Genomic DNA, 8,208 nt, shown 5'->3' on the forward strand with positions numbered 1-8,208 from the left:
TTTTGCTTACCTAAGATGTTTTAGGATTAAGTCGACAAACTGTGCTTAGTTCTTCAATGATTTTAGGATCTTGGAATCATTTTATTCACACCTGCCGGAACAATAAAATCGAATAAAATGCTAATAACTTGTTTGAATTGCATGGTTGCTTTAATTTCAAGTTATTATTCATGATAAATGTTTAGACTTTGCATGCTTCAATATATGTTTTAATTATTGTTTATAATTAAATATCTTGCACTGCAATAAATCCTTTTAGAAAGGTAACAGTAAATTTCCTCGATTGGTAGTGAATCCAAGAACGATTCACGGAAATGAGAGAAAGTGAGCAATTTAAAATGTACGTTTCTTATATCGACTTTTATGGTTGTTTTCGAGTATCAAAGTCGAATGGCAAACCGATTGGTGCTTGTGAATTCAAAATACAATGTGGTTTTGAGATCATAAAGCATTGAGTTTAAACGCTCAGCTTTACCAATGGTTAACAACCTAAAATCCTTTTTCCATTTAATTCTCGAATGAGTCTAGTTCCTAGACATTCGAATAGATCGATGCTTAGAGAACTTTAGAAGCTTCTGGTAAGATCATCTAGTTGAAACAGAATATTCAACATAAATTAAAATGGTAAAGAACCTTGTTGGTGACATTGGACATGTCTAACAAAGTATAAAAGTCAACACTAAAGAATTCAATTCTTAAGACTATAAGAAAGGGTACAAGAAATAGGAAAACGAGGAACAAATGAAAGGAATTTACGATTCCGTTTCTACCTATAAATTTATGTTTAAAGAGAAGTGACCTAGCAATCAAACTTCCTTGGTATCATATACCGCTTGAGGTTCTTACTTCGGTAATAACTCAAATAATGGAAGCTAGGATACACTAATGACCTACAAGTGGGAAATGAAGCATGGCAATGCTACATTAGTTGTAGGGTCATCTAGTTTGTTTTAAGTCCTTTCAAAGGCTGGAACTTAATGGCTATTTTGTTCCATAATCAGCATACCTAAATTTCTGCTTCAAACACAGAAAGACTCACATTCAGAAGAACAAAAACAATGCTTGTTTGTTTGTTTATTTGAATGAAATGGTCAATTACAGGTTGAGTCAATATGCTTGATTAAAACAAACAACTCTTTAAAGAACTTTACTAGGTTCAAATCAACCCCTTGATTTGAGTTCCACAAATCTTTGGCATTGTTGCTTAGACCATATCAACAAGTTAACATTCATAAGCTCTATTTTGATGGACTTCTGAAAGTTGGTTGATTTCTAGATCAACTTAAGACAAGCTAGTCTTACTTGTTGAAAGTAACAAAAAAAAATGAACTATTGTTAGAACGCCTAGACGATAGAGTTCAAAGCTAAAGAAAGGTTTTATGACTTTATTATTTCACATGGATTTGAGTGAATATAGGTTTATTTACTCAAATGTGATATAAGTTGAATCTGTTTGGCTAGTTCAAAGATTCAGAAGTATAAAATCCACTTGGCAAGAAATCATAAAGATCTAGGTTAGATCATGTTGATGATTACTTGAGACCAAATATGATCATCAATGATTGTGTGTTGTAATTTCACAATCTAGGTCCTTAAGATATGGCATATCTTAGTTGGAATAATCGAAGTCAATTAGTACTTGATTCGATCAATGATGGATCATAAAGACTATTCCTATAATTTCTAAAACAAAATGCTCAACTACCACCAAACTAAACCAAATTCGTCAAAGCTATTGAAAAGTAATTTCAGAATAACTTTTCATAAAATATATCTAGAGAGTTACTACACTCAGTGGGAGCTTAGTGTTTGTCATTCAACAAACTAAGGCCCAAGCATAGATATATGTTTCATTGTGATTTATTCAAATGAGACACAAGGGTATTGTTTCTACCACGAATTTTTGAGAACATAATGTTTGTTTGCTCGAAATAATGTCCTTTTGGAGATTCGTTTCCAAAATGACAAGTGGGAGAAAATAGACCTCGAAAGTTTTCGAGGCGAACAACAAACATAAACGGACATTCCGGAGGCTTTTCGAAGTGCTTCAGAAAATCCGAACTTATTCTGAAAGGACTTTAGAAGTAGCTTTTAAAGAATAGACATCTCTTAGAAGACTTTACAAGTGCTTCAAGGAGAACAGAATATTCAAAGGACTTTCAAGTGGCTATTGATATTCTATTGTTTGATGTTCTATACCCAAGTAGGCATAGAATTCAAGTCACTGGAACTATGAGATTCTTCTATTAGATAGTGAAGAAACATGGAGTTCAGGTCATTGAAGCTATGCGATTCTTCCACTAGATAGTGAAGAAACCTACAACTTGCAGTCAAACTATTATCATGTAGATTAATGAGTTTGTGACTTGTAAGAAAGCTATGACGAAACCCAGATTCCCTAAAAAGGTTAGAGGCCATATATAGACTCAAATGTTTTAAATGGTTAGAGGCCATAAAACATACTCAATGTTTTGATGACAAAATTGAAATTTTGTTGATTTGCAAGAATAGGTTCACACCTATTTGTTGCAAGTTTGTTTTAAGGATAAAAACCATCAAACATTGAATTGTGTTCACACGCAAAGCTAGATTAGTTGCTAAAGGTTACAAGCAAATTCATGACATGGATTGTGTTGAAACCTCATGCATAATCGTAATGCTCAAGTCTATAAATCAAGCAATGATTGCATATTGGTACATATGGCAATTGGATGACAAAACATTTTCCTCAATCAAATGTTGGAAGAAAACTATGTACATGGTATGTCATAGGATTTGTGGATCCAAATAAATGCTTGAAAAGAAAAGCTAGTTTATAAAATCTAAGTACAGATTTAAGCAAGCAATTGGGAATTGGAATTGTATTTCAGTGAAGCTAATAAGTATTTTAGTTTCATAAAATATACATGATTCTTATAGATATATAAGAAGTTTAGTGGGAGTACATAAAACTTAATTGGTCCTATGTGTATCACACACATATCTCTCTATTGTGAAATAACATTCAAATGCTAATGACTTAGATTTGAAATTATTCATCAATGATGGACCATGGCGAAACTTAGTACATACTGGGTATTAAGATCTATTTACAAAGATCTTATGATATTGTTTTGGATTAAGTAATGGCATTTACTAAATCAAACACGAAAGACTCCATTGGAGACATTCGACCCATATGAATAAATCTAAGTAAAGGATGTTTGAACTATGTATAAGCATTTACTAAGTTAAACATCAAAGAGTCTAAATGAGATTCTTAACCTATATTATATGTCAAAGAATTTAGCTGAATTTAGTATCTACTGAAACTAGATAAGCTAAAGTTACATGGATAGAATTCAATTGGGAATTATTCTGCAAAAGAATTTATCATGTATGATATAATATGAGGATCGCCAAAAACGTATCGTATGACTTTAGGCATGACGAACATATACCAATCTCTATTGACCTAAGTGAAGATCAACTAGATTGAGATCGAGAATACTTATGGTACTTGAAAAGGTACATAGGAATAGTTCTTGATTCAAGGAAATAAAGATACGCTAAATATTGATGCTACACGCATAAACACTGGCAAAGGATCAAGCAAGACCCTTTGGAGTTAACCATTGATAAAGACGAGCTATAGAGCATCGTGTTTTGAAATGGCAACATGGATTGGAGACCATGAGTTGTTGCGTGGGAAATTAAAATATTAATTTCTATGTTCTAAGATATAGTTGGAGAGTCTTCCACATATCTATGAACTGCTTGGATAGGTAAATCCAAACAAAGCATCACTAGCAACCTATACAGTTGAAGTAAAAGTAATTATTGCCTAAGAAGCAATAAAACAGGGTTGTTTAAAGTTCTTCACTGAACTTGGGTAGATCACCTATCTGCTGGCTTGATGGTTCTTCATTGAAAATGCGTAGAACCACTCTTGAAGCAAGAAAAACGTCTGCTAACTTGATGGTTTTTCATTGCAAAGTGAGTAAAACCACCATCGAAGTAAGAAAGACTAGATCACATAAAAAAAAAAAAACTCGAAAAGATCTTATCATCATATCTCGAAGAACATTCGATGAAAAGGATATTAAGATTGGCAAAGCATAATAACTAAACCTATGCAACAAGTGAGAGGCAACACTCACGTTGTAGCACTGGAAATCAAGCATAGCTTTGAATTCCATGAATTGTTTTAGAAGATGGGTTTGAGGCCCATGGTTATAAAACATTGGGGTTGAACATTTATCATATATGAAATGTATTTTCATATTCCATTTAATCTTGGTTTAGTATTAAATGATGAGTCCCTTCAAATTTGACGATATATTCAAGATAGACTGTCAGGACCAGTCCTGTGACTAAGAAATGTCTATCAAGTGAACTTGAATGTCAAAGGTTGAAAATGGTCCCTAATCGGAGTTTTCTATAAAATTGGACGCACAGAAAACGTTAGACGATTAGAATGCAAGATGACTAGTAGTTCTGTTTCTTGAACTATGTGGACATGGCAATGTCATAATCATTTGCATAGATACTTACTTTGGGAAGACTAGTATCGGACGAGACCTATGAAACTTTACTGTAAGAGATGAAAGTCTGTCATAAGTAAATTTCATTAAATTATTAGACACTAAATCCTCAATACCTGAGTGATTTGAGATTACTTGTTTGAGAACTGGTTGCTTTGACGTTGACCAACCGTCGCACCGTAAAAGGAGGCTATAAAGGCAACGCTCAGGTAATCACCTATCAAACGAAGTCTAATCTCAAGATCGCAAGATTGGGATTGTCCTCCCATAAATCGGGATGAGATGCTTAAAAGTTGTACAAGGCCACTCGGAGAGCTAGAAACTGTGAAATGCATGGCCGTGCTCGGATGAATCATAGGCTATGATTATCTGTTTATTTGATCAGTTGAACTCTGAAACCGAGGAACACCTCTGGACATAATAAGGATGACAACTCTTACCTTATGTTCAAGAGCAAGCATCGAGCGACAAAGGAATTAGGAAATGCACACTTGTCCCTAAGGACAAGTGGGAGACTGAAGGAAATAATGCCCTTGGTCCAAGTATGCATTCTATGTTAAGTCTAATAAATGCGGTTCAGTATTAATTAACAAGTTAATAATTCAGTGAGATCAAGTGAGCTGAATGCCTAGCTAGAGGCCGCTTCAGTTCAAGTGGAATTAATGATATTAATCCACAGCTTACTCTTGACTGAACCCGTAGGGTCACACAAATAGTACGTAAACGGATCAAGTATTTAATGGCATTAAATACTCCATCTATGAATATTCGGAACCGACGGATCTTGGTTTCAGTGGGAGCTAAGATCGTCACAGGCAAGAAATGAATACTCCGGAAACGATGATATTGCCGGAAACGGAAATATGGATCGTATCGGAAATATGAATATTATCCAAGTCGTAGATGTTGCCGGAAACGGAAACATGGTACGTATCGGAAAATATTGTTGGAAATGGAAATATTACCAGAATCGGAAATATTGCCGGAAACGGAAATATTGTCAGAATCGGAAATATTACCGGAATCGGAAAATAATTCCGGAAACGGAAATATTAAATATTTGTTCGAAACGGAAATTAATTCCGGAATCGGAAATATTGAATATTGTTCGTATCGGAAATAGATTCCGGAAATGGAATTTTAATCGGAAGCGTATCGTACGAATTAGCATCGGACGAGGCCTGCCGGACGAAGGCCCAGCACGAAGCCAGGCCATCGCCCAGCAAGCACGCACGCCACAGCCCAGCGCGCACAAGGCCACGCATGCGTGGGCCGCGCTGCGTGGGCTGCTGCTCGCATGCGTGGGCAGCCCTTGTGGCTGCCGTGTGTGTGTGAGTTTGAGCTCATGCGAGATTCCTGAATCTGCAAGAGTCAGTGTATGATTAAATGTCTATTCCTATTGGATAAATTGATTAAGTAGAATTCATGTAGAATTCTAATTCCAATTAATTCGCATCCTACTAGGATTACGATTCCTTTTCCATAACTCTATAAATAAAGGCCTAGGGGTCATAATTTAAAAACAAGTTTTCAAAGTATTCAAAAGTGAGTTTTTTTGAGAGAAAATTCAAACACCCATCTTGCCCCAAAAGTGCCGAATTTTCTGAGTACCTTAAGGGCGATTCTAGTTGGTCAATCTTAAGGCGGATCCGGACGTGCTGTGGACTTTCTACGGAGGGACGACACTTGGAGTCCTAAAAGACTTGTTCTTGTTCGGTTCGGGCGCAGCTAGGGAAGGCACGCAACAAAGAGTATGCATCTAAACTATGCTAAATGATTATGTGTAAATAATATGTTTCCTGGGTTAATGGTTGTTTCCGCATGATCTATGTAATGTCATATGTATCATAACCTAACAAGCTTCACGTTTTCTCTCTCCTTCTGTTTTAGCCTGCTGCTTATACCAAGCTTCAATGGTAACATTAGACCTGATCAAGACGAGCTCGGCCCGTCGGCCCGGCCCGACCCGCCCGAAATTTTGCGAGTTCGGGCAGAATTTTCCGGCCCGGCCCGAAAATTTTATTTTTTTGTGCGGGTTTGGGAAACACAAAAATACACTTTTTAGTTATAAATTTGGCCCGGCCCGAAAATAACCCGAAAAGCCCGGTATTTTAGGCCCGAAAATAGCGGGTTTGGGCACAAAATTTTGGCCCGAATCTTGGCCCGGCCCGAACCCGGCCCGGCCCGCCCTTTGAACAGGTCTAGGTAACATCCATGGTAGATTTCTCTAAACTTTGACACAACCTGATGCCAATATCAACTGGAATTTCCTAACCTTGAAAATTAAGGATACTATGCAGACAGCACAAGGCAATAGTGTAGGGGAATACAGTTAAATACATATAACATGTGCGGAACAATCCTCAAAGCCAGGAAACATGTATAAAGCACAGATTAAGTAAACTTACTTTCGAAGCGTGTTTTCCCGAGTTTATGATTCACGAACACGAACAAAGAACTCCAATCGTCGTTCCTCTATTTGGTTCACCGACACGTTCAGATCCGCCTTGAGATTCGTAGCTTAGACAATGCTCAAGAATGTTTTCTTTATGGGAAGAACAGCTTAGAGCGGAGAGCAAAAACTGAACGTACGTAATTATTTCAGAACTAGGTTAGGGTTGGAAAACATAAGTTGGAGTGTGGAATATAACCCTTAGGTTATATTGTGTAACCGGCCAAGGCACAAGGCCTTAACCAGCCACACGCATGCCCACACTCACCGAAGCCCAGGAGCAGCCGAGCATCGCAGCCGTGGGCTTGGGCCTCGCTGCTTTGCTCGCTGCACTGCTGCCCATTGCTGAGCGCATGTGCTGTGCCTGCGGGCTGGCTGCTTGCTGCACGCGAGTTCCTGGCTCGTTGGGCCTTGCGCGCATGCACGCTTGGCTCGATGGGCCGGCAGCTCCGTTGCGGCTCGTATTCGCGACGAACGCCTTACGGCTGTTATTTATCGTATCGTACACGACGAATCACCGTCGTACGATATGATTATTCGTTTCTCCCAGCTTACGAATATTCGCGATACGATATACGATTCCGATCCAACGTCATATCGTATATTATGTTTTTCCAAACTAATTCCCGAAAAGCTATTAAACGAATTTCCAATTCATTTAATCTGGTGATCTGTTACATGCCATTGGTGTGACTTTATAGGTTCAGTCAAGAGTAAGCTGTGAGTCTAATATTGATTAGAACTCACTGATTGGAAGCATTTCTCCAGCTAGCTGTTTCGATCACTTGATCTCACTGAATTAATTGTTCGTAATTAATCTGAACATTGGTATTAGACTAATGCACCTTGGGTGAAGGCCATATTTCCTTCAATCTCCCACCTTTCATTCAGATAAGTGTGCATTCCGATTCCTTTGTCTCTTGGTGTTACTTACTAAACATAAGGTAAGATCCAAGCCACCCTTATTAGGTCCAGAAGTGTTTCTCCAATTACGGAGTTCAACTGTTAAACTTTTACAGAAGGTTAAGCCTTAACGGCCATGCATTTTCACAGTATCTAACTCTTCGAGAGGCCTTTTACAACAACAACAACACCATATCCTATCAAAGATAGGAGGACAATCCCTTCTTGTAACTTATGAACAACTTACTTTGATTCATATTACGCCTAATAACTGCTTTTATAGCCTCCTTATACGGTGCGACGTTAAGCGAGCATTAAAGCGAACTAATT

Source organism: Spinacia oleracea, chromosome 2 (assembly GCF_020520425.1).
Source record: "Spinacia oleracea cultivar Varoflay chromosome 2, BTI_SOV_V1, whole genome shotgun sequence".
NCBI classification, from domain to species: Eukaryota; Viridiplantae; Streptophyta; class Magnoliopsida; order Caryophyllales; family Amaranthaceae; genus Spinacia; species Spinacia oleracea.